The 27,952-nt window shown below is 35.8% G+C and overlaps 1 non-coding gene across 1 annotated transcript; it reads left to right on the top strand.

Annotated features, from left to right (window-relative positions):
• The first annotated feature begins 18,060 nt into the window (after nt 1–18,060).
• LOC150041083 (U6 spliceosomal RNA) lies at nt 18,061–18,163 on the top strand. Its single transcript, XR_016534008.1, has one exon. It is a non-coding gene; the product is annotated as a U6 spliceosomal RNA (small nuclear RNA).
• Nucleotides 18,164–27,952: the final 9,789 nt, after the last annotated feature.

Genomic DNA, 27,952 nt, shown 5'->3' with positions numbered 1-27,952 from the left:
ACCTAAATTAACATTTACTGTCACTAGGAAAGCATTATTGTTAATCCAAGCATGTGAAGATGTATTTGACTTCTTAGGTTGGCAAACATTTCAATGATAATATTGTATAAAACAGAGTTTTGTAACTAAATAATTCCAAGCAATACAGGAATTTATACCATTTGAAATCTTCTTTTAATATGGTGCATCTCCTAGAAATCACTGACTTACAGAAACTAGCCTATGTAGAATGGAAATGTTTATACATGTCAATTTTATTGTCAGCTTCATTATTCAATGAATCACAAATTATAGTCACTTGTATCCCCATCAGCAAAAAATACTTTTTTTTTCCAGTCCTGGGCTTGAGCTCAGGGTCTGACCACTGCCCTTGGGATTTCTCATGACTAGAGCTCTACCACTTGAGCCACAGCACCACTTCCAACTTTGTTCTATGTATGTGGTACTGAGGAATCAAACCCAGGCCTTCCTGCAGGCTAGACAAGCACTTTACCACTAGGCCAAACTCCGGGCCCCCAAAAGGTACTTTGAGATTTTTTTTCTCCTTGCCTGGGTGTTCCTTACTGCATTTTGTTTTTATTTTTATTTGAATCTTCCAAGTATCATGTATTTTGTGGTAATAAGAATGCCAATAATCATTAGTTCTGGGATTTTTCTGCCTATAAAGTTCTTAATTAGTAAAATCAGACTAATATGTGAACTAATTCAAAGGATTAATATGAATATTGAATAAAGCCAGAATGTGTAAAACAATAATCACGGTGCATAGGACATAACAGGATTCCAATAAGTGATATGTCTATAATTGTCATCCATATCCACCTACAATCAATTAGCTTTTCCTTTTTGATAGTATTGTACTTTGTAAATATCTGCATTTATCAGTTATCCAGGCCACTCATTTATTACCTCAATGAAATTTTGGAAAATTATTTAATTATCTTAGCCCCAGTTTTCCTATTTATAAAACAGTAGTCAATGTCCTCATCTCAGTAAATGTGATATATTCTGCAACATAGTTCTAGCACATACTCATCGTAACCAGTTTTGCTTGTTATTGTTATAGTTTTGCTATTTATGTATTTGTTGGTCTGTGTTACACCTCTCTGGCAAATTATGAGCTGTTGGGAGCTGAGTGCAAGGTCAGGCTGGCCCATGAATGTGCATCACTGTGGAAGATAACCACACAAAGAAATGAGCTGTCATGTACGAACGCTATGCCTAACTTCGTGCTATATCATCGGTATTGGGAATCACTTTATGCTGAGACTTGATTACCATTGGTTACGAATGTATTACTGCTTTATCATTCACTCTCTGCTGAGACCAATAGTGAGAATAAACACGTGGACCTCCCGCCTTGCCCACCTTTATGCTGATAGGCTCCTGAACCCTATATTAGCTGAATGGACTTCCTCAATAATCGAGCTCCTGCCTTGACATGTCTCCAGCCTTGACAGGGCTGGGTGCGGGAGGTCAGTGAGCACTCTCCTTTCTAGGGTCTTCCTGGTTGGGGCGTGTTCTCTCTCTATCCCTCCTGTGGGTCGGAGGTACCCACTACTAAAAACCCCAACATTCTGGCACCCAACTTGAGGCAGAAAAAGTGCTCATCAAAAGCCAAATTGTCGGCGAATCAAGCCAAGCAAGTTATGAGGAAAGGGTCTCCCCAAAAATATGGGGCAATCTCACACCAGGCATTGAAATATATGCTGAAAAGCCGAGGTTTGGAGATCTTGGATCCCCAGACTGAGAAGTTCTGGGAAGCCTTAACGTGCTCTGCTCCCTGGCTAATGGCGGCCAATCTTTACTTATGGGATGCTATCAGGATCCAGTGATCCGTTTTCCACAGGCCTCCAGCAGGCTGCTATCCTTGCCTCCTACCAAGAACAGGTGTGGGCTTTGGGATTGGCTGCATGGAAAAAATTGGAAGAAGGCCCCTCAGAGCCTCCAGTAGCAGGAATTACTCAAAAGGCTGCTGAGAATCTTGCCATTTTTACAGAAAGAGTAGAGTGGAGCCTCCAGTGTCCAACATCAGGAACAAACTCTGGAAAAATAAGTTTCACTTAAGTTGCCTTGTTAAAAAGCTTTGTTTTAAAACTTGATTCTCACCTGCAAGAATAAGATTGGCAAAACTTTCTTCACATAAAAACTTCTGGAAAATGATTCGCTGACATTAATTTTGCGTGCTTTAAGATCTTTGAGTATGAATGTGTGTGTGAATGGATGTGAGTGAACATATTCAAGGTTAAATTGTCAGCATACTGTGTAAAATAATGGATGAATTTATACTTAAAACACAAAGGCAATTGGATAAATCTAAGTCTAAACACCAAGAAAATGATTAGGTTTCAATGTTTCTAATGTCTCAAAGGATTATTGTATTGTTTTAAAGAGGAACTGGTTAAAATAATTTTTCTAAAGATTCTGAAATCTGCTGAAATCTGCATTTAAAAAATCTGGTATTGTAATGCATAGAACTGTTTACATTTTAAGTTTCTTTATAGAAATTTCCAGCAGGCCCATGGAGAAGTTCCTCCTTATTCAGAAGTTTGTGGACCTGAGACTGTGTACCCATTGATCTGTACATAGGTAACTGAAGCATTGTTAGGTTCGCAGAGATTAAGCTCCCCAAACAATCAAGAAAATGCTTTTGCAAATGGGTGCTAAGTAAGCTAAACTGTTATAGCCATAGAAAGGGTTTGTGCAGTTGTTAAATGTTTTGTATGATCTCCAGTTTGGAGTAAAATTTCACTCATGATATGTAATCCTGGCAACCCCTGGTAAAATAGGATGAGCTTTTTAGGGTCCCTAGCTAAGTATAGAAACAATACCCTGAGTCAGCTTGATGAAGTTACAGAAGATGGATCTTTGCCCATCAATCCCCTTAAAATGAAGGGACCAGAGTCATTTTTTGAAAGTGAGACAGGATAAATGGGAGACATGGGAGACAGTAGTAACAGATGTGCAAGAGTAGAGACTGCACTTGTGGGAAATGATTGCAGGTTCAAGTCTTTTATGCCTGCCTAGAAAATCCTAGCCTCATTAAATCAGGCTCCAGATAAATGAGTTTCCCCTAAAAGAGGAATCACAGCCAGGGACAGGAACAAGGGGATGCTGCTCTGACGAACCTAAGATAGGGCCTTCAACTTGATCTGAAGTTTCCCATGATGGGTAAAGCAGATTCAGCGATCAACCCAATCTAAGACAGGCAGATTCACTTCTATTAAAATAAAGACCAGGGAGATGTTGAGAGCTGAGTGCAAGGTCAGGCTGGTCCATGAATCTGTATCAATGAGTAAGATAACCACACAAATAAATTAGCTGTCATGAAAACTAAAGTTGGATCCTTCTTTGTCACCCTGCACTAGAATTAACTCCAAATGGATCAAAGACCTCGAGGTAAAAGCCGATACACTGAAAACTTTACAAGAAGGAATAGGAGATACACTAGGTCTCCTTGGCACAGGTCGAAACTTTCTTAATAAGGACCAAGAAACACAACAAATTAGAGAAAGGCTGGATAAGTGGGACTGCATTAAACTGCAGAGCTTTTGTATGGCAAAGGACATAGCTAGCAAATTAACTAGAAAGCCTACAGAGTAGGAGAAGATCTTCACTAACCATACAATGGACAAAGGCCTCATATCTAAAATATATCAACAGCTCAGAAAATTGAATCACTCCAAAACTAATCTCCAAAGAAACAACGATCCTATTAAAAGATGGGCCAAAGACTTAAAGAGAGTCTCTCTGAAGAAGAAATAAAAATGGCCTATGGACACATGAAGAAATGCTCAACATCTCTGATCATAAAAGAACTGCAAATCAAAACAACGCTAAGATTCCATCTCACTCCAGTCAGAATGGCCAGGATCAAGAAATCTAATAACAACAGATGCTGGAGGGGATGTGGCCAGGAGGGATCACTATTACACTGTTTGTGGGAGTGCAAACTCATTCAACCACTATGGAAAGCAGTATGGCATTTCCTCACTCTCCTATGACCCAGCAATACTACTACATGGCATTTATCCAATTGTCCAGAAACAAGGACATACTAAACACGCTAGCACAATGATGTTCATTACAGCTCTATTTACCTTAGCAAAGATATGGAACCAACCCAGATGTCCCTCAGTTGATGAGTGGATCAACAAGTTGTGGTATTTATACACAATGGAATTCTATGCTGCTGTCAGAAAGAACTATATTGTTCCATTTGTTAGGAAATGGAAAGACTTAGAAAAAATCATATTAAGTGAAGTAAGCAAGACTCAAAGGAACTTAGGCTCAATGGTTTCCCTCATTTGTCATAATCAGTAGAAACCTTGGGCTCTCCTAGAAGAGAGTTACAAAAGAACAAATCCTAAATACATAAGGCCATATAGAGTGATGCTAAATGAAAGCACCTCCAGGATATAGAAACAAAAGCTATATAATGAGTGATTGCTGTCCTTAATGTACTGTGTTATCGCTCATCTCTTTTTTTTTAATCCCTTGGTTATGTCATGTTGTTATAATACTTCATTTTGTTATCTGTTATATTGATTTATGCTTAATTGGGTATTTGAAATAGGATAGGGAAGGGGGAAAATCAAGGTGAGCAGGGGGTGGGGGGAGGGAAATGGGGACCATGACATGAGAAAGGGTATCAAAATTACTGAAGTAATGTACCTTCTATCTGGTGAATATAATGTAATCCTTCCATTAATTACAATAAAAACATGAAAAAATGTTAATTTTCCACAGTACAGTAATCAGTGAAATGAAGCAAAGATAATCTCTAGTTTAATTATCACTTATTTGAATGGTTCTCTCTCTCTCACACACACACACACACACACAAAAGAAATGAGCTGTCATGTACAAACGCCATGCCTAACTTTGTGCTATATCATCGGTATTGGTAATCACTTTCTGCTGAGACTTGATTATCATTGGGTACGAAGTATTATTGCTTTATCACTCTCTGTTTGAGACCTATAGTGAGAGTAAATACGTGGACCTCCCCTGCCTTGCCTACCTTTGTGCTGATAGACTCCTACACCGTATATTAGCTGAATGTACTTCCTCAGTAAATGAGCTCCTGTCTTGACGGGTCTCCCTGACGTGTCTGATTGTCCTCCAGCGAAGGAGAGCTGGGTGCGGGCAGTCAGTTGGTCCTCTCCTTTCTTGGATGGTCCTGGTTGGGGCGTGTTCTCTCTGTATCCCTTCTGTGGGTTGGGAGGAACTGAGGACTAAAAACCCCACAATGAGCTTGTTTAAGGTAATCATTAAATGTAACCAAATTCCTGCTGCAGTGCAATCATTCATGAGTTAACATTGTTATTAGTAATTTTTTTATGGATTTCTATCTCATCTTTCCAGTTAGATCATGTCTTCATTAAGGATGAAACATGTCTTAGTCAGTTTTAAAATTTCAACAACTAGCATGGCGCTTTGCATAGGGAGATCAATAAAAGCTGTTCTTATTCAATTTTCATTGATTTGATGTGGTTCTTCTTTTATGTTGCTACAATTAATCAACAGCATTTAATGTAACAAAATGAAAGTTATTACAATTTACCCAATTCAAGTTGTCACATTTCATTCTCGTATTTGAAGAAAATCAATTTTTAATCACTCATCTTACTCTAATGTTCCTGTATCAAACCCATCTTTGTGCACAGGAGTTGGCATTTAAGTATTGTATTTGGAAAAAGAGATTAATCATTTCTGAATAAGCAAATGGAATCAACATCAATCTCAAATGGATTGAGAGCTGTTATAAGCTTCTAGTTTCCCTTAAACCTCTTATTTTTCTGTGACAACATTCTCACTTTCCAAACTCCATTTCTTCTTTGGGCTAATATATGCCTCTTACCAACTTTTTATGAACATATGATCAAAGTGGCTCCACATGCCATATTTTATATAGATCAGTAACTATTTTTTACAGAGTGGAAAATACAACCATGGACAAGCATACTGGGCAAGTATATTTTGGTCATCTCATTTATTCCCCTTGAAAAATACTATATTTTCTAAATGAACCAGCTTAGAGGTCATTTTTCTCAGTGGGCAAAATGCTACTTTTCCATCATGCATAAATGTTGAACCCTAGTTTCATAGCATGCCTACTCTATTAATACATTTTCAGGAGCTTAAAGCCAGGATCTGACATTGTCTCTAAGCTTTTAGTGCTCAGCTCTAGTGCTCTACTACTTAAGGCACAGCTCTAGATCAGGCTTTTTGCTGGATGATTGGAGATAAAAGTTGAAAGGACTTTCCTGATTGGGCTGATTAACTGTGATCCTCAGATCTCAGCCTCCTGAATATCTTTGATTACAGAAGTGAGCTGCTGGAATCCAGCACAATATAGTCTTTTAAGGGTAGGGATCATGGCACATCAATGTTTTCCCTCATTTCTTCGACATGTATGCAGAAATTAATCAACGGGTCTTGAATTTTTGTGAGAATGGACTAAGTGACTATAGTCCATCTAGCTGAAATTACACCAGAGAAATCTCTCTGTAAAACTAATTTGCATAAATTAACCATACAAAGTGGTTTCTTTCTGATATTCACACCATGCAAACAATGTACCCTGATCACATCCACCCAAACTGTGATTCTTTATGTTTTATATGATTGTAGGGATAATGTATAGAGTGGTTACAGTTACATTCGTCATTACTTCTCACACATTGATACCCCTTCTCATGTTTTTGTCCCTGTTTCCCTCCTCCTGCCCTTTCCCAGTCATCTTGTTTTCCCCCCTGTCCCTTGCCTATTTCAAAAAAACAAAGGTATATACAATATGCCAGGTAACAAAGATACAGTTACAATGTGAGAGTTTAGATGGAGATAATGGTCTCAGGTCCTTTTGTGCTGAGGCTGGCTTTGAACCTAGATCCTCAGATCTAAGCCTCCTGAGTAGCTAGGATTACAGGCATGAGCCCCCACTCCTGGTTGTTTTCACTTACATTAAAGAACTTAAAAATTCCTCCTTACTTTCCTTTTTTGTAGACTCAAATCTGTTTTTTGTTGTTTTGTTGTTGTTAATAAATAAATTATCTAATATATGGGATTGAATAGTTTTCAAATATTTTCCTGTTATTGACTTCTGGCTTTATTTCATTGTGGTCAAAAAAGATTTTCAATATGACTTCAGGATTTTAAACTTCATTGGGATTCCATTGCCTATTATATGATCTATATTGGAGAATGTTTCATGTTGATAAAATTGGAGAATGTTTCATGTTGATAAGAGAAAAATGTATATCATATAAGCTGTGAGATGGAATGTTCTGTCTGTTAGTTCTCTTCACCTAAAGTGTAATTTAATTTTATTCTATGGCTTTCTGTCTGAATGATGCGCCTATTGCTGATCCTGAAGTATTACTGTCCCCAGATATTATTTTTTATGTACAATGTATTTGAGTTTGCTGATACTGAATGAATGTAGGTATTAAGAATTATTATCTTATTTTACAGATTTGTTCCCTTGTATCATAATATAAAAGTTCTCTTTATCTGTTTTAGCTAATTTTTATTTATTCTAGTTTGTCTGGTATTCAAATAACTAGTCGTGCTTTTTTGGATTCTTTTTGCATTGACAATATTCTTTATACGTACTTGAACTCAGCATTTCTAATTTTTCCATAGACAATCTTCTTCCACCAATTCACTGATAATCTATGAGTATTCTTAGAGGTGAAATGAGTTTCTTAAAGAATCATATATTCAAGACCTGTAGCTTTTAAGCTTGTAATTCACTTAGTCACTATTATTTCTTTACTTGGAGATTTTATTCTTTTTGTATTAAAGGTAATTATTATAAGTAAGTTACTACTCCAGCTATAATGAAAATTGTTTTCTAGTTTAATTGAAGTTTCTCTATTTCTTTTTGTTTCTCTCTACTTTTCCTGGGTGGTTAAGAGATTACTGTAGCATTTGGATTCCTTGCTTGCAATTTTCAATTTGTCTACTAGATATTTCAGGAGGTTTACAAAAATATCTTTTCACAGTAATGACCTACTTTTAAATGATAACACCTTAATATGATCACAAGGATGGAATCACACAGGGAAAAATAGCTCATTTCAGAAATCTGATCTATTCCATTCTTTTCAGTATCATGAATAATTATTTCATTTAAGTGTTATTTTGATTTTTTTCATGTCCACATGGAAGAGAATGGTTTACTCACAATGTTTACAATATTAAAATTATGAATTCGTAGTTATAATTACCAGTAAATATTTATAATTTCCTGTGTCTCAATCTCATGTATTAGCATATCATTATTTAAGCTTTCAGACATTTCTTTTTTGTAAAATAGATCTGAGGGAGATATATTCCAATAATTCTTGTTTGTCTGAAAAAATTTTATGTCTCGTTTAAAAGGTTAATTTTGGGACAGTATTCTTGGTTAACATTTTTTCCCTTTTATTCAATACTATGAAAATGACATCATTCTTTCATGAACTGTAGGAGTTCTTACTAGAAGTCAGCTTTTCATAGTCAATTTCCATAGAGTTATTTCTTTTCTCTTTCATCCCTGAAGAACATTTTCTTTATCTTTTATCTGTAAGATTTCAATTATAAGATATGATTGGGTAGGCTGGGAATGTGGCTTAGTGCTAGAGTGTTTGCCTTGTATGCATGAAGCCCTCGGTTCAATTCCTCAGTACTATAAACACAGAAAAATCCAGAAGTGGCAACTGTGGCTCGAGTGGTAGAGCACTAGCCATTGAGCAAAAAAGCTCAGGGACAGTTCTCAGGCCTGAGTTCAAGCCTCAGGAATGCCAAAAATAAAAAGATATGACTGGATTGACACAGTTGAAATGATATTGATTGATGACCTCTTTAGAAATATTTTTAGCATATAATCTCTTGGATCCTCACTACTTACAGATTATGGTTCATCCACAACAGCTCTGGAAATGAATAGTTGATTAAATATATTGTCACACCTCTATACTTATTTTTATCTACTATTTTAGTTGTTTTTGATACCACAAGGAAATGGGTTGTCATTGAAGACCAAGTGCTTTCATTTGAAGCAGAATGTATGATAATTTTTTTGAAAAATATCCTGTCTTGGAAGATTCATAGCTCTTAGATTTCATTAGGATCTTTTAAAGTTCACAATGTGTACATGACTTAATTTGTTTTCTTGATCCTGATGCTCTTCTTCCCAAGAGAAATAATTGTTAGTACACAAATTCTGTATTATAAGCTTGAAGGAAATCAGATGCCAGGCATTCACAATTATAGTTCTAGCTACAGAGCAAGCTGAGACTTAAGGATTGTGGTTCAAGAAAGCCCATGTAACTCTTCTCTGCAAATAGCAACCCAAGTGCCAGAAGTGAAGTGAAGCTGTGGATCAAATGGTAATTTTGAGAAAAATAAAAGATCAAGGGTAGCACCCATGCCAACTTCAAGCTCCAGTATTGGCACGCACATACACACACACACACACACACACACACACACACACACACACACACACACACAAACACTTTCTGAAGCATACTTAATAATCCAAAGAAGTTTTAAAATTACATGTTGATTTTCCCTATGTTTTATCCTTCAATTCTGCCTTTCTAGTGAGGGTCATTGTCTTTGGCTTCCATCTCCCACCCTTCTTAATGCATTATTTTCTACCTTACGCTTGGGTTCTGGAACAGAGTCTGCCGCATTCGTCAAACTATTCCTTCTTCTTATTTGAGATTGACCTCTTGGTCCACTTCCTGCATTCTGGCACAAAAGATCAATTGTATAACAGAGAATTGGGAACATGTGACTTTAACAACAATTCATGATGCGAAAACAACCTGAGGGTTGACCAGAGCAAAGCCTCAAAATGAATCAGAAGTGACGCATATACTTAAAAAATAGATTTAATGCAATCTTGGTCTGCATTAACAGAAGTAATAGTGTTTAGCCTTTAGGCAATAATTGTCCCACTCTACTTTGTGTTTTGTACTATGGGTTAAAACTACACATGAAAGAAAAGCTATTGATAAATTAAAGCATAACCAGGGGACAGCCATAGGACAGTGTAGAGCCTAGCAATATTAGTATATAAAAAATAGCTAGAGTGACCATAGATATTTGAATAGCTTTAAACATTTAAAAATGCCTTACTTTTCAATGATAATAGAGACAATGAGAGATGGGGGGACATTATTTCATTTAAATGGTATGGCTTTAGGGAGCAAGCACCAATTAGTGTAAATTATGGCATCAAGGAAGATTGATTTATCTTCATACACTGGGATCTATTCAACACCATTCATGTAAATTATGGTTTTGCTGGCTGATGGAAAAGAACACTGGGGTGATTATAAAAAAAGGGCACATTTACCCAAAAATTTGGTGTAGGGTCTTAAGAAAATCATTGTCTCTTCTGCATGTCAGTGTTTCCATGCATGACATGTTCAAGCACGTTTCCATCCCTTGAATATAGTGCTTCTAAGAATGTACCTTTAACAAGAGCTCCTGTTGTTTACAAAATTGTAAACAGCACCAAATTACTGAGAGTAATATTAGAAATTAGATGATTACCTGTGTTGAATAACAGTACTGAACATTGTGGTACTTTGTAGGAGGGAAGAAAAGATGACCCTTAAAAATCACCCAAAGGAAGGGAAGGAGAAAAACAAGATGATGAGACGAAGGACAAAGGATGAACCAGATTAACAGTGATATTCATAAGATAAAACGTTGGAAATGAACTCTACAACTTGGGAGGGGTTGGGGAAGGGAAGCATGGGTAAAACATGGGAATGGGGAACAATGTTCAAGAAGAAATGTACTCACTATCTAATTAATGTAAATGTAACGCCTTTATACATCACTCTGATAGTAAGTAAAATAAATCACCCTAAAAATAGAGATTTCAGAAATGCAAGTTTTGACACAACAAAATTCTTCAAAGTTCACACCTACCAAAAGGACCCACACAGTGACATGTCAACAAGCCTAGAAAAGCAGAATTTAAATGCCTAGATGCAATGTACCCAAATGATGTTTTCAATAAAAGCAGCTTTGTGAAGAATTGGAGACATGCTATGTTAAGCAAGGAGTCAGAGAGAATTTTGATTCATTTCCATTTATACAGGTAAATGATGTAGTACTTAATATTTTCTAAAGTACTTTAGCCTATATAAATTACTTTATTTGTTGTGGAATACTCATATTATCTATGCTTTGTAATAATAACCCTTTATTGTTCCCATTGTGTCTGGTCGTTCACCAGTCACTGGCAATTTTGGGGGCCAGATATTCCAATTTTTAAAGACATTTGAAAATTGAAACACATGTGGCCAATTAATTTTATTGATTTTTCCCTAAGGTTACCAAAACATTACTTATGGCAATAGTAAAATTCATCTTATTTTAGTTGTATCTTCTATACCCTCTTGGTCAGTGAACATGTTGTGTGTGTGTTTGTGTGTGTGTGTGTGTGTGTGTGTGTGTGTGTTTGCCAGGGCTTGGAGTTGAATTCAGGGTCTGACCACTGTCCATAGGCTTTCTCAAGGCTATACCATTTGAGCCACAGCACCATTTCCAGCTTTTTCTGTGTGGAGTACATGGAATCAAACTCAGGGCTACCTACATGCTAGGCAAGCATTCTACCACTAACATACATTCCTGGCACTGCTGAATATGACTTTTAAAGGTGAAGTAATGCACCTTCTATCTGGCAAATATAACTGTAACCCTTCTATTAATTACAATAAAACATAAAAATAAATCAGTAAATCAATAAATCCAGTTCTGGAACCAGATTACTAGGGCTCCAATCCTGATTCTGCCACTTTCCCTTTGGGAGAAATGTAATCAAGTTATAAGCTTGCTATTCCTTCCATTTTCACTCAAATAAGAGATAACAAATTGTAAGCATTTAAAAATTTTTGCCAGCTCTGGGCTTGAGCTCAGGGCCTGAGCATTGTCCTTGGGATTTCTCAAGGCCAGAGCTCTACCACTTGAGCTTCAGCACCAATTCTGCATTTTTCTATGTATGTGGTACAGAGGAATTGAACCTGCATCTTCATGCATGCTACACAAGCATTCTACCACTAGGCCAAATTACCGGCCAAACATTTATTTTTATGCAAGTTAATCCAATAACTGAACAATTCCAAGTCTGATACTTCTATGAAAAAAAGAAATGTTTTCAGTAATGTTGTAGTGTCAAGAAATAAGGATTTGAGTTCAGGCTCCACAGGGAAAAATATATAGGGCTATAACCTAAGAGCCGAGACAGATCTAAGGTGGAAAGGAAACCATACTACCATGATTTACAGCTTAAAGTGTTTTCTCCTCAAAAGATTAACAAGGGGTGAGCTGAGAGTTTGGCCTTGTGGTAGAGTACTTGCCTAGCATGCATGAAGCCCTGGGTTGGATTCCTCAGTATCACATACACAGAGGTTGTGCTGGGGCTCAAGCGGTAGAGCTCTAGTCTTGAGAAAGTCCAAGGACAGTGCTCAGGCCCAGGACTGATCAAGCCCCAGGACTGGCAAAAAAAAGATTAAGAAGGAAACTCCTTTGTGATATAAGAATGACACTTCTTCTTAAATATCCCAGAATAGTCTCAAATTGCAAATAAGTATGGTAGCCACTCTGGAAATCAAGAGTATCAGTAATAATACTAACTGAAAATACTAACTCAGGCAATAAAATAATTTGGTAGGCTATGACATAAAGCTATATACAATAGCTTGTAATCTTCATTATAGATAGCAACAAAAAAGATCAAATTCCTAAGAATAAACGTACATGAAACTTTGCAAAATTTTTCAGTGAGGAAAAGGTTACAGTATTCCTGATAAACAGAAATGTAGGCAAAATATGGAAATAATATTTTTGCATAGTGACTCAACATAAAGAAGACAGTGACACTATCAAACTTATTTTGTGATCAATGAAGGCATTCCAATAAGAATTTTTAAGAGTTAGACTCATTAATACTGAAGTTCAATTTGCAAATTATGTAGTCATGTAAAAAATGCAAAAAAACCCAGTAGTCAAGAAAACAAAACAGGAAAAATACAACAGGGAGTGATTAGCTGTAATTACCAGACAATTTAACATTAATTAGAAAGCATTTACGATTAAAATAATATGGCATGGTGTGTAAACAGGTCAGCATAACTAGAATAAAAGTCTAAAAATAGGTTTAGCATAGATGCATGTTTAATGAATGACACAGTTATTTCAAATTATTGGTGCATTTAATAAATATTAATGGAAGCACTGGGTGCCAATTGAATAAAAATACAGTCAATTCTATAATTTAATCATGCACAAGAATGATTTTCAAGCTTAGCCCTGGCAGCTCATGCCTGTAAACTTAGCTGGTCTAGAGACTAAAATATCTTGATGATGGTTCAAAGCCAGCCCATTTAGGAGTCTGTGAGACTCTAAATAACCATGGAAAACCCAGAAGTACAGCTGTAGCTCAAGTGATGGATCATTAGCTTTGAACAAACAGCCTCAAGGACAGCACCTAGGACTGGCACACACACACATACACACATACACACATACACACACACACACACACACACACGCACGCATGCACACTAATCTTCAGTTAAACCAATGAATTTAATGTGAAATTCAAAGCCCGAAAAATGCTGTAAGAAAATATTAGTGAATTCTTTTTAATATCAATGTAAGACAAGACTCTAATGACTCAAAATTCTTAGGCAAAAAGAAAATATATTGTATTGTTTTGAAATAGGGTAGGCATGAATTTTAACAGGGAAATACAATTGATTAGGAAGGGAGGAGGAACGGAAAGAGGGACATAAACATGAGATGGAGTATCAAGATTTGAGAAGTAATGAACCCACTACCTAAAAAATATAACTGTAACTCCTCTATACATTACCCTGACAATAAAATACAACAAAAAAAACCTAGAATCTCTGACTCCATCTCCAAGAAAAATGATAAAAAGCAGCATGATTCTTTCCCCTCCCAATCATTGTTTTCTCCTTTCCCTATTTCAAATATGCATATATACATATATATATATCACATAAATACATACATCAGGTAACAAAGTCAGATACAGTAACCACATGAAATTAACCATAAGGGGAAAAAAGAGAAAAGAAATAATTTCACATACTATATTAAAAGCAACAATCATAAACCTGCTTTCATGTCTTAGAGTTCATTTTGTTTAGTCTCATCCTGCATAACCATATGTACACATCTAGGATTCTCCTATCAGAGGATCAGTTCTCTTGTTTTCCCCCTTCCCTTCCCTATTTAAAATGAACAAATAAACTCATATACAATATACCAGGTAAAAAAATCAGATACAGTAACCACATGAGATTGACCATTAGGGAGAAAAAAGAGGAAAGAAATAGCTGCACATAGTACATTAAGAACAACAAACACAAGATAAAGCACTTGTTTCTATATCCAAGAGATCGTTTCATTTGGTCTCATCCTATCTGATTGTAGGTACATAGGTTTGAGCTATTCTGATCCTCTGCTAGGAGAATCCTAGATATGTATGAATTATTACAAATGAGGGAAACCATGAAGCCTATGCTCCTTTGGGACTGGCTTACTTCACTTAACATGATTTTTTCAAGTCTTTGCATTTCCTTACAAATGTCATTCTTTCTGAAGGCAGCATAGAATTCCATTGTGTATAAAAACCACATTTTCTTGATCCGTTCATCCACTAAGGGGCATCTGGGTTGGTTCCATATCTTTGCTATGGTAAATAATGCTGCAATAAACATCATTGTGTTAGTAGCTCTAGTCTGTCCTTGTTTCTGGACATTTGGGTAAATGCCAAGGAGTGGGATTGGTGGGTCATAGGAGAGCTCTGTGTTTAGTCCTTGGACACATTTTGTTCAAGGCTAGCACCCTGCCACATGAACCACAGCACCACTTCCAGCTTTTTCTGGGTATGTGGTACTGAGGAATTGAACCCAGGGCTTCATGCATGGTAGGGGAGCATTCTCCCACTAGGCTATGTTCCTGGCCCCATATGTTAAGTCTTTTGAAGAATCACCATACTGCTTTCCATAGTTGTTGAATGAGTTTACACTCCCACCAGCAATGTAGTAGTGATCCCTCCTGGCCATACCCCTGCCAGCATCTGTTGTTATTAGATTTCTATTAACTTTCTAGTTTCCAGTTCTTTAGAGGTTCCTCAACCATTCTTAAATTTTTTATCATTATGTTGTACTAGGGCTTGAACTCATGGCCTAGATGCTGTTCCTGAGCTTCTGGGTTCAAGGCTAACCTTCTTCCACTTAACCCGCTGATCACCTCTAGTTTTTTTGGTAGTTAATTGAAGATAATAGTCTTAGGAAATTCCTGCCCAGGCTGGCTCAACTTCCTCAGTAGCTGTGATTACAGGCTTGAGTGCATTCCAAGTGGGTTTATTTTAACTTATCAGTGAAATTTTAGTTATGGAACAAGGTTTTTCCTCATAATACACCATATTCTTTCCAATTTTCTCTTTTTAAAATTTATTTTTTTCCTTGCTTTTATTTTAAACTGCAGAGCAGTTATAGTTACATAAGTCAGATAATGAATACATTTCTTTTTGAATGGGTACATTTCTTTTTTTGAATCTCTAAGGCAGGATGAAATGGGTTTCAGTGAACATAATTTTCATCTTAACTTAATTTTGATGCTTCAGTTTCTCCAGTGTTGCATTTTTTTATTAACGTTGATTTTTTACATCATATTTTTGATACTTTTATTGTAATTAATAAAAGGGTTACATGATATTTGCCAGATACAAGGTGCATTAATTCACATATATTGATACCCTTTCACATGTCTTGGTCCCCATTTCCCTCCCCCCACCCCCCATCTTCTTTTCCCTGCTTCCCTATCCAATTTCAAATAACCAAATACAATTATATCAGATAACAAAGTGAGATACTGTAACAATATGAGATAACCAAGGGACAGCAAAAGAGCTGAGAGATAACATAGTACCTTAAGGACAACAATCATTTATTATATGGCTTTTGTTTCTATATCCTAGAGGTCCTTTCAATTAACTTCATACTATATGGCTTAGTATCAAGGTTTTGCTCTATTGTAAATCCCTGCTACTAGAGCCCAAGGTTTCTACTGATTATGACGAATGAGGGAAACCATTGAGCCTAAGTTCCTTTGAGTCTGGCTTACTTCACTTAATATGATTTTTTCAAAGTCTTTCCATTTCCTAACAAATGGGACGATGTCATTCTTTCTGACAGCAGCATAGAATTCCATTGTGTACAAATACCACATCTTGTTGATCCACTCATCAACTGAGGGACATCTAGGTTGGTTCCATATCTTTGCTATGGTAAATAGTGCTGCAATGAACATTGTTGTGCTAGTGTATTTAGTATGTCCATGGAACATTCCTCAATATAATAAAGGCTGTGTATGGCAAACCCACAGCTAGTATTATACGTCATATTTTAAGTGACAGTTTTAACAAATGAGTGTTCAAGAAGGGAATCTCTATTTACAATCCCTAGGACATAGTATTTAGAACTTAATCAAAATTAGGCTAAGGGTTTGTATGTCATAGAAACATATTAATTTTAGAAAATAAAACTATGTCTATAGAGTCATAGGTTTTTATATCTATATAGTTATGTTTATATTTACATTACCATGTCCATAGCATTGGGTATGCAGATATTGAGTCCCTGCTCTTGTACTCTTTGGATTTAATAGCCACATATTAAGGATACCATGCGCCTTTTGTTCCTTAGGTCTTGACTTGTCTCACTCAACATTATTCACTCTAGATTCATCCACTTCCCTGCGAATGCCATTATTTTATCTTGTCTGTTGGCTATGTAGAATTCCACTGTGTATATATACCACATTTTCTGTATCCATTCATCTGCAGCAGGGCATCTGGATTGTTTCCATCGCCTGGCTATTGTGAATAGTGCAGAGATGAACATAGCTGAGCAGGTGTCCTTATCATATCTTGTGTTATGATGTTCAGGGCAGATGCCCAGAAGTGGTATGGCGGGATCATAGGGAAGGTCTATTTTCAGTTCTTTAAGAAACCTCCACACTGCTTTCCAGAGTGGCTGAACTAGTTTACATTCCCACTAGCAGTGTAGTTGGGTTCCTTTTTCTCCACAACCCCGCCAGCATCTGTCATTGTCTGAGTTCAAAATCTTGGCCATTCTTGTTGGGGTAAGGTGGTATCTTAGGTTTGTTTTTATTTGCATTTCCTTTATGACCATAGATGATGAACTTTTTCTCATATGCTTTTCTGCTATTTTAATCTCTTCTTCTGATAAGTCTCTCTTTAGTTCCCTTGCCCATTTAGTGAATGGTTTATTGGGTTTGTGGGGGATTAATTTCTTGAGCTTCCAGTATATACTGGATATTAAGCATTTGTTAGATGTATTATTGGTGAATATCTTTTCCCAGTTGGTTGGCTGTCTCTCTTACTTTTGCGACTATGTTTATATCCGTACAAAAATTTTTTATTTTTAGGTAGTCCCATTTATTGAGTCTCTCTCCTATCTGTTGTGACCCTGGGATTCTGTTCAGAAATCGTTTGCCTGTGCCTATGAGTTCCAGTGTCTCTCCTACTCTATCATGTAGTAGTTTCATGGTTTCCGGGCTGACGATGAGGTCTTTGATCCACTTTGAGTTAATGCTTGTGCATGGTGAAAGTCTAGGGTCAATTTTTAGTTTTCTGCATGTGGCTGCCCAGTTTTGCCAGCACCAATAATTGAATAGACTGTGTTTGTTCCATTGTATATCTTTGGCTCCTTTGTCAAATACAAGTTGCCTATAGGTATGTGGTTCTATTTCTGGGTCTTCTACTCTATTCCATTGATCTTCCGGTCTGTTTTTGTGCCAATACCGAGTGGTTTTTGTTATTATGGCTCTATAGTAGACAGTGTTACATTTTTGTAAGAGCATTCCCTAAGTACAATGAATACCTGTGTATTAAACTCTAGTTTAAATAAGAAATAGAACAGGATGAACATAGCAAGTAATGAAAACAAAATGTATCAATGGGAAATACATTTTTACAAAGTAGAAATTGTGCTTATTTCACAGCTCATATTGTGCAATTGGAACAATACAGAGATTAGCATGATATCTGAACTAGTATAACACACAAATTCATAAAAAACTTCAGTATTTTTCCTATCTGATTCCCTTTGGCACAGCGTTAGCATTATCTACAGGTGTAATGCTGTTTTATTACACAAGAGTAATTTACTAGTCTCAGAAAGTGGAATGAAAAATAGTAGGCACTAAGAAGACTTAAATATATATCTGGAAATAATTTCAAATGTATGGGAAAATGCACAAAAATGTGTAGAGAATTCTCAATTTGGGCATAATGTTAGATAGAGTGTCCCCATACTTATGTTTAATCTATATTTTTTCCATAGATACACCTATTCTCCTATTTTTCAGTACTCTTTCAATTTGTAGGGCTTGCTTCTAATTTGTCTTCCTTATAACATTGCTAGCTACTTGTACTTAGTGCAAGTACTGGTGAGAAAGGAAAAATGTAGTCTGACAGTTCCTATGTATGTATAGGTGGTATTCATTTATGTTAATATATGCTTTGAGACTTGTTTAATTTATTTGCATTGTGGATTCACTATAATTATATGTTCATGAGACATTATAAGGCAGTAACTGTGAATGGGATATCAAGGCCTGGTAGACACACACCTTAGACTCATCTCCTCTGCTCATACATACAACCGAGCAGTTGTCCCTTCAGATCTCACATAAGCACAGTTCAAACATAATATGATTAAGAATTTCAAAATTAGAACAGAAAGTTATTGAACAAGGTACAATGTTTTCCTAAATATGAGACCTTATGAAATTATAAAGGTCATACTTGTGCCATTGTACTGATTTGGATAGTGGGAAAAATAAAATGAGGCATGAGAAGTTTTTATTCTAACATGTACAAAAGTAAAGTACTGATACATAAAACCTTGATTCTCTTGCCATAAAAAACTTTTCAGGTACTTAATTCAATTTATGCTGCTTTGATGATATTTGATAGACTGGATCCATTCATTAAATACAGTCAGATAATTCAAAAATAGCTTGGAAAAAGCATCCATCTTTCAGCCAAGCAAATGGATGGACTATCATTCTTGCTAGATAATGCCTATTATCCTATTTTCTTTTAGAGTGATGGAGATAAAGATTTTTTTCTTTTATCTCAAGAAAGGATAAATCAGTAAAAAAGAAAAAGAAAGGCAGATTGATGAGAAACTTAGAATGTGTGTTGCTGTATGACACAGGATCATGATTTTGGATGTACAACTCAGGGCACCTAGGAACACAAGGTACCTACTTAGATTTTTCCTAGCTTGGGATGGTTTTATTACCTTTCCTGTACCCCCAAATCCATTAAACAAATTATTTTCTTAAAAATTTCATTTCTATTTAAAGGTGATATACAGAAAGATTATAGTTACACAAGTCAGATAAAGAGTACATTTAAGACTGGGCATGTGGCTTAGTGGTAGAGTGCTTACCTAGCATGCATGAAGCCCAGGGTTCTATTCCTCAGTACCATCTAATCAGTAAAAGCCAGAAGTGGTGCTGTGGCTCAAGAGGTAGAGTTTGTCTTGAACCAAAGAAGCTTAGGGACACTACCTAATCCTTAAGTTCATGCTCTATGACTGGCAAAAAAAGAGTACCTTTCCTTTTGGTCAATGTCACCCCTTCCCTTGTTCTCTCCCAGTTTTTCCACCTATTTTTACCCAAAAGTTGTATAGCTCATTTTCAATGTAGTATCTAACGAGTATCACCGCTGCATTTTGTTCACTCCATGTTCCTGCATTTCTGTGATCCTCTTACATTCTCAAAAAAAAGTAAATGTACAAACAAGACGTAAGGGAAAAATGGCAGTAAATGAAATTAAAACTACTTGTTTTCTTTCTCTTCTTTTCTTTCTTTTATATTCTTTTTTATTGTTGGGGTAATGTTGGGGTTACAGTTATATTTACCAGATAGTAGGTGAATTACTTCTTACACTTGATAGCCCTTCTCATGTTACTTGTTTTCTTTCCTGGAGTTATTTTTGATAACTATTATTAAAAAATTCTTGAATGTGACCAATACAAAAATGTTTAAAACTTAACTAAGGGACAAATTTTAATCTTGGAAACTGAATTTAAGAGGATTCTGTATCTACTTTCTACTTTTCTTATGACTATACATATTCTTAAAGAATGGAAGCAGTGCACCATTTGGAGTTAATAAGTTGTCAATGCAGATCAATTCTCAGTATTGTAGGCCAAGATAATTAACAAGTGTGAAGTTTTCCTTTATGGTTTCTCAATCCACAAAGGCAAGTTGTTGGCTAATTTATGAACAGTGACATTTGAACCACACATAGTCTCACTGTATTTCCTAATGCTAATAGGCAGGTACAAGTAAATCATGAATACTTGACATAGCTTATCTTTATTATAGTAACATCTGATTGGAGGTTGGGGAATTAATGATATCCTCTTGAAAAATATGACACTGTTTTCATTTATCTTAGCACAACTGTGCTCCAGTAAGTCTACTCTGAATGTCTCTAGAGTTTAGAGAAAAATGAAGACAGTGTATGATCAACACCTTCAAAGTAGTTGGACTAAATCATCATAAACTGTAGTTAGCATACCTTATGTTCTAGAGAATACTGGCCTAAATTCTGTTTGTATGAATTTGCCTGTATTGGACATTTCACATGAATGAAATCAATCAATTAAATTTGTACATATGCCCATTTACACTGTGGGCATTTTTATTCAACACTTTCAAATAGCAGAATGCTTTACCATTTGAACTGTTCTAGAAGCTCATGAGTTAAGTGATAATGTTAAGTGGAGAAGACTATATCAAGCTTACAATGTAAAAGTTACATTAACATTTCAATAAATTCATCAGAAAATATTGCACAAAATTTAATATCTCCAAATGATAAGTGAGCCAGCAATCTAGCCACAAAAAGTGCACATATTCACAAACACACATCGTCAATTGTGAAAAATCAAAAACTTCCTGTAAGTCAACTACAAAACAATGAAGAATATTTTACCCTTATTTTTTGAGAATAATACAGAATACCTACATAGAACAATGAAGAACAGAAGTAGAAATTACAAAAAGGGGTGCTGTTTCTATTTGTAGGTATCAGGATAGAGGAAACCTAAGATCACACAAAAAGTTGTTGGACTAATAAATAGTAATGATGCAAATTTTATAATCATGGAAACAAATTATTTGAAAAATAAGTGGAAGATAATTTCTGATGCCAATGACAGAACCTTGATAAAAGGAACAAATAAAAAATAAACAGAGCTGGGCAAGGTGGCTGAGGACTGTAATCCTAGCTACTCAGGAGGTTGAGCTCTGAAGATCGTGGTTCAAAGCCAGCCTGGGCACTAAAGTTCGTGAGACTCTTATCTCCAATTAAACACTGGAAAACTGGAAGTGGTGCTGTGGCTCCAGCAGTAGGGTAGTAGCTCAAGGACAGTGCCCAGGCCCAGAGTTCAAGTCCCACAACATACAAAAAAGATAACTTGGGTTTCTGGATTAGGTATTTGTAAGGGTTGCGGAAAGAGAAGAGTTTATTAGAGGACCTTACCTTCTAGCCTGCACCAGACGTAGGTATTCAGCGCAAAGGATATAGTGTCAATCAATAGTGGAGTGAGATTATACAGGGAAGGGAGAGAAGAGCTGTGACTACTGTGGATACTGAAGTGACCTCAGAGCCTGGGGTCCTTTTTCTGACTCACAGTCAGGTGATTGACAATTAGATATTGGACAGTTACAGGTGAGTAGTGGTTTCAGGCAGATGATTTCTGGTAAGGTTACATGCTGTCCTTCATGAACAGGGCTTGGAAAGGGAGCTGTTCTCCCTGGCAGATCTAACATTACATGTTAAAATCTCCATGCAACTCTAACCATTCCAGAGATTAAATAAAATTTCCATCAATTTCAATGAATTTTTAAAAGCAAAATAAAAAAATAGACAGGGGAATAAATCAGAAGCTTGATATATCCTGACTGAAAAGATCATATATACATAGACATATAATGTATATTTTCAAAGATACAATGGTTGTAACAGTATGAAAGATCATATATACATAGACATATAATGTATATTTTCAAAGATACAATGGTTGTAACAGTATGATTTTCTTAGAGAAGATTAGTTTCTAAAATCAAACCCATGTAAATAAGACCTTATGTACTTAATACAAAAGGAAAAATGTTTCCAGGCCAATATGTTATTACCTTCTGTATAGTGCCAAGTCAACATGGTATACTGGGAAACTTTTCAAAGTTGATAGCATAGTTATAATTCCCCAAATTTAAAATTATACACATATATACATATTTGCACACATACATGTATATATGAAATATATATGCAATTGTACATGCATATATAAGAATAGTGATAGAATGTTATGCATAAATAGCAGTAACAGCTTTTACAGGCTCTACAATTCTCAGAGCAAAATTAGAGGTATCAAGCATACTCCATTAATAAAAAGAAAAAGATAAAAAGATAAAAAACCTATGTAATATCATTATCAACAGCTCTAATAAAGCACAGTCATTACTCTGCTTCATAAAGCAGGTACAAGGTATTTTACATTTATGGAGTACATGCTTCAGTTTTGCCCTGCAGTATTTAACACGTCTATAATACTAAATGGTACAATTAAAAAGGCATGGTTGAGAGTTGATTCTACATTTACAGCAGAAATAGTATGATTTTAACACACAAAAACCCACACATTTAACAATGGTATAGAATAGGGGTTATAAAATATATCTGTACAAATAGCTGATATATGACCAAAGTGCCACAAATATGAAATAAGAAAGGATTTTCTTCTTAGTAGGTCTTGGGAAAACTGTATATATTTATCCAGAAGCATGAAATTAGGCCTTTATTCTATATTTGCAAAAATAATTGAGTTGAATCAAAATGTAGCTGTAAAACTTAAAAATTTAGGGGCTGGGAGTTTGGCCTAGTGGTAGAGGGCTTGCCTAGCATGCACAAAGACCCGGGTTCGATTCCTCGGTACCACATGCATAGAAAAAAGCTGGAAGTGGTGGTGTGGCTCAATTGGTAGAGCTCAAGCCTTGAGAAAATCCAAGGACAGTGCTCAGGCCCTGAGCTCAAGCCCAAGACTTGCAAAAAAAAAAACTTAAAAATTTAAACATCCACTGGCACAACGATGTTCATTGCAGCACTATTTACCATAGCAAAGATACGGAACCAACCCAGATGTCCCTCAGTTGATGAGTGGATCAACAAGATGTCGTATTTGTACACAATGGAATTCTACGCTGCTGTCAGAAAGAATGATATCGCCCCATTTGTTAGGAAATGGAAACACTTAGAAAAAATCATATTAAGTGAAGTAAACCAGACTCAAAGGAACATAGTCTCAATGGTTTCCTTCATTTGTCATAATCAGTACAAACCTTGGACTCTCCTACCAGAGATTTGCAATAGAGCAAAACCTCGATATATAAGGCCATACAGTATGAAGCTAAATGAAAGGACCTCTAGGATATAGAAACAAAAACCATATAATGAGTGATTGTTGTCCTTAATGTACTATGTTTTCTCTCATCTCTTTTGCTGTCCCTTGGTTATCTTATATTGTTACAGTATCTCACTTTGTTATCTGATATATTGTATATATTTGTATTTGGTTATTTGAAATTGGATAGGAAAGGGGGGAAACAAGATGAAGGGTGGGGTTGGGGAGTAGGGAAATAGGAACCAAGACATGAGAAAGGGTATCAATGTATGTGAATTAATGCACCTTCTATCTTGCAAATATAATGTAACCCTTCTATTAATTACAATAAAAAATATAAAAAAATTTAAATACCCTACAAGAAAATGTAGGGGGAAATCTTCTTGATATCAATTTTGATAGTTTCTTTGTATTTAACACTAAAAATATAAGCAAAAATTTCATAAAGTAAACAAATGAAACATCCCATATTGAAAATTTCTGTAATTAATGAGAATAAGATAATGATAAAAGAATGTTCAAAATAAGAATGAAATATATGAATTGAGAGAAAATACACATAAATAATCTATCTGAAAAGGAGTTGGAATCTAGAATATATAAGGAAAACTCTGTAGGAAATAAAAAAATAACCGGAATTAAAAATGTCAAAAGAAGCCAGGAGTTTGGCCTAGTGTTAGAGTGCTTGCCTAGCATGCATGAAGACCCAGGTTCAATTCCTCCATACCATACAGAAAAGCTAGAAGTGGTACTGTGGCTTAAGTGGTAGAGTTCTAGCCTTGAGAAAGCCCAAGGACAGTGCTCAGGCCCTGAGTTCAAGCCCCAGGCAAAAAAAGAAGGTCAAAAGAAAGGTTAGGAATGTGGCTTAGTTCAAGTCCCAGGACTGGCAAAAAATGGGGAAAGAACCTTGTAAGATTTTTAAAGGCATACAAATAGTTGAATAAATATATGATAGGATGCTCATGACCACTAATCATAAAGGAAGGAAATACAAACGCAAACTTCAATGACGTATCACCTCATATTTCCTGAACATGCACTGTAACAGTAAATATATGAAAATAACCATTGAAAATGTGGTAAAAATCAAAACTTTTATACTGTGAAATCCCAAAGAAAATAATGATAAAAAAGTAATTTTGAGAGAAGTCTTAAAATTGGAGCCATGAGCGCAGTAGGGAAATAGGATCCATGGATGTATAAGGCTGTTGCCAAGCAATGTGAACTCTTAAGCTGATTGGTAGTTTCAGGAGAGAACTCAAAATGTGTAATACTTTTTTTCATATAATAGAAGGGCTACATGATATTTGCCAGATAGATGGTGCATTAATTCCCATACATTGATACCCTTTCACATGTCTTGGTCCCCATTTCCCTCCCCCCCACCTGAACCCCTCATCTTTTTTCCCCCGTTCCCTATCCAATTTCAAATAACCAAATACAAATAAATCTGATATATCAGGTAACAAAGTGAGATACTGTAACAATATGAGATAACCAAAGGACAGAAAAAGAGATAACATAGTACCTTAAGAACAACAATCATTCATTATATGGCTTATGTTTCTATATCCTAGAGATCCTTTCATTTATCGTCCTACTATATGGCCTTTTATATCAAGGTTTTTGTCTATTGCAAATCTCTGCTAGGAGAGCCCAAGGTTTCTACTGATTATGACAAATGAGGGGAACCATTGAGCCTAAGTTCCTTTGAGTCTGGCTTACTTCACTTAATATGATCTTTTCTAAGTCTTTCCATTTCCTAACAAATGGGGCAATTTCATTTTTTTTCTGACAGCAGCATAGAATTCCATTGTGTACAAATACGACATCTTGTTTATCCACTCATCAATTGAGGGATATCTAGGTTGGTTCCATATCTTTGCTATGGTAAATAGTGCTGCAATGAACATCGTTGTGCTGGTGAATTTAGTATGTCCTTATTTCTGGACAATTGGGTAAATGCCAAGTAGTGGAATTGCTGAGTCATAGGGGAGTTCTATGTTTAGTCTTTTGAGGAACTGCCATACTGCTTTCCAAAGTGGTTGAATGAGTTTGCACTCCCACCAACAGTGTAGTAGTGATCCCTCCTGGCCACATCCCCTCCAGCAACTGTTGTTATTAGTTTTAAAGGCAAAATCTACAGTTCAGCAAAACACACACACCCCCCCCAAAGAATGAGTACTTCAAAGGGGTAGAGTGGGATTAAAAGGATGGGGATAGATGAGTGGTAGTGATGGGGTCAATACAGTCAATGATTCAATGTACATCATGCACAATTAGTAAAAGTGAAGGAAGGGGTGAGTTGGGAGGGAAGGGTGACATTAATGACTTCTTTGGTGAATGGCAACTCCTTTGTACAACTACCTAAAGAAATATACACAAATGGCAATCTTTAAAGTGTTTTTTATTGAAGGTTGCACATAAGCAGCAGACACAAAGGAGCAAGAGATAGTTCTCACTATCAATCATGTATATTCCAGTGATGCATTAGGATGGTTGGCTTCTCTGCCCTAATAAATTTTTTCCCTAACTTGTTGAAATTTCCTTTGGCTTAGCTTCTCCTTTCTTTTAAAGTCATGTATAACAGAATTTTCTTTGAATCACTCATTAAGGATTTCCTGAATTTATGTTAGTTCAAGTTATTAGGCCCTCAAGTAAAGTTTTGTCTTACATTTCCTGAGTTTGAATGGGCTAAAAATGGTCTATCCAGTATGAAAGCACTTCAAAAAAATTTTAGTATAATATTTGACATAAAATACAGAAATTTCACTTTAAGATATATATCCAAAATCATGTGCATTTGGTTCTTGAAGAGATACTTGCATTTTCATGCTCACTGTACCATTATTATTATTCGCATTGGCTAAGACATGAAATTAAGCTAAATGTCCACAAATAAAAGAAATGATAAAAATGTGCATCCATATATCAGTCTTCTAAATGGAATGAGATCCTGACAAATGTAAAATCATAGCTGTCCTGAAGAACATTATGCTAACATACATACATATACCCTTCCCATACACTTTTTTTAAATTGTCGGATAATTTATAGAGGTTACAGTTAAATTCGGCAGGTAGTAGGTACATTACTTCTCACACATTGATACCCCTTCTCATGTTTTGTCCCATTTCCCTACTCCCACCTCCTCTCAACCATCTTGTTTCCCCCTTCCATTTCCTATTTCAAATAAATAAATAAACTATATGCAATATACCAGGTAACAAAGTCAGATACAGTAACAATATGAGGTTAACCGTAAGGGCAAAAAAAGAGAAGAGAAATAGTATAGTACATTAAAAACAACAATCACATAAAATAGGGCTTTTGTTTCCATATCCCAGAGTTTCTTTCATTTAGTCTCATCCTATATGATCTTATGTACCTAGAGTTTTTTTTATTGTAATGAATAGAAGGGTTACAGTTATATTCGCCAGATAGAAGGTATATTACTTCACACACATTGATACCCCTTCTCATGTTTTGGTTCCCATTTCTCTCCTCCACTCCCTCCCCTCTTCTTGTTTTCCCCCCTTCCCTTTTCTATTTCAAATAAACAAATAATCATGTATGCAATATACCAAATAACAAGGTAAGATACTGTAACAATATGAGAATAACCAAGGGACAACAAAAGAGATGAGAAATAACATAGTACATTAAGAACAACAATCACACATTATATGGCTCTTATTTCCATATCCTCAAGGTCCTTTCAGTTAGGTTTGTCCTATATGGCCTCATGTATCTAGGTTTTGCCCTATTGTAAACCTCTGCTAGGAGAGTGGAAGGGTTATACTAATTAGACAAATGAGGGAAACCATTGGGCCTATGTTCCTTTGTGTCTGACTTACTTCACTTAATACGATTTTTCCAAGTCTATTTCCTTACAAATGGGGTGATGTCATTCTTTCTGATGGCAGCATAAAATTCCATTGTGTATAAATACTATATCTTGTTGATGCAATCATCTACTAAGGGGCATCAGGGTTGGTTCTACATCTTTGCTATGGTAAATGAACATGGTTGTGCTAGTGAGTTGTACCTAGGTTTTAAGATATTGTAATCCTCCATGATGAGGAGAGTCCTAGATGCCACACACTTTTCTTTAAAGGGCATGCAATTATTTTTTAAAGCATCATTTTTTCTTTTTTTAAGTATACATTTTTATTGTAATTAATAGAGGAGTTACACTTTTATTTGCCAGATAAAATGTGCATTACTTCTCACACATTGATACCCCTTCTCATGTTTTTGTCCCCATTTCCCTCCTCTCACCCCCTCCTCTCACCTTGTTTCCCCCCTTTCCTTTCCAATTCCAAATAAATAAATACATGTATATATAATATGTCAGGTAACAAAGTCAGATACTGTAACAATATGAGATT

This window comes from Megascapheus bottae, chromosome X, assembly GCF_031878675.1.
Source record: "Megascapheus bottae isolate mThoBot1 chromosome X, mThoBot2.hap1, whole genome shotgun sequence".
NCBI classification, from domain to species: Eukaryota; Metazoa; Chordata; class Mammalia; order Rodentia; family Geomyidae; genus Megascapheus; species Megascapheus bottae.
This window is presented reverse-complemented; position numbering and strand designations above follow the sequence as displayed.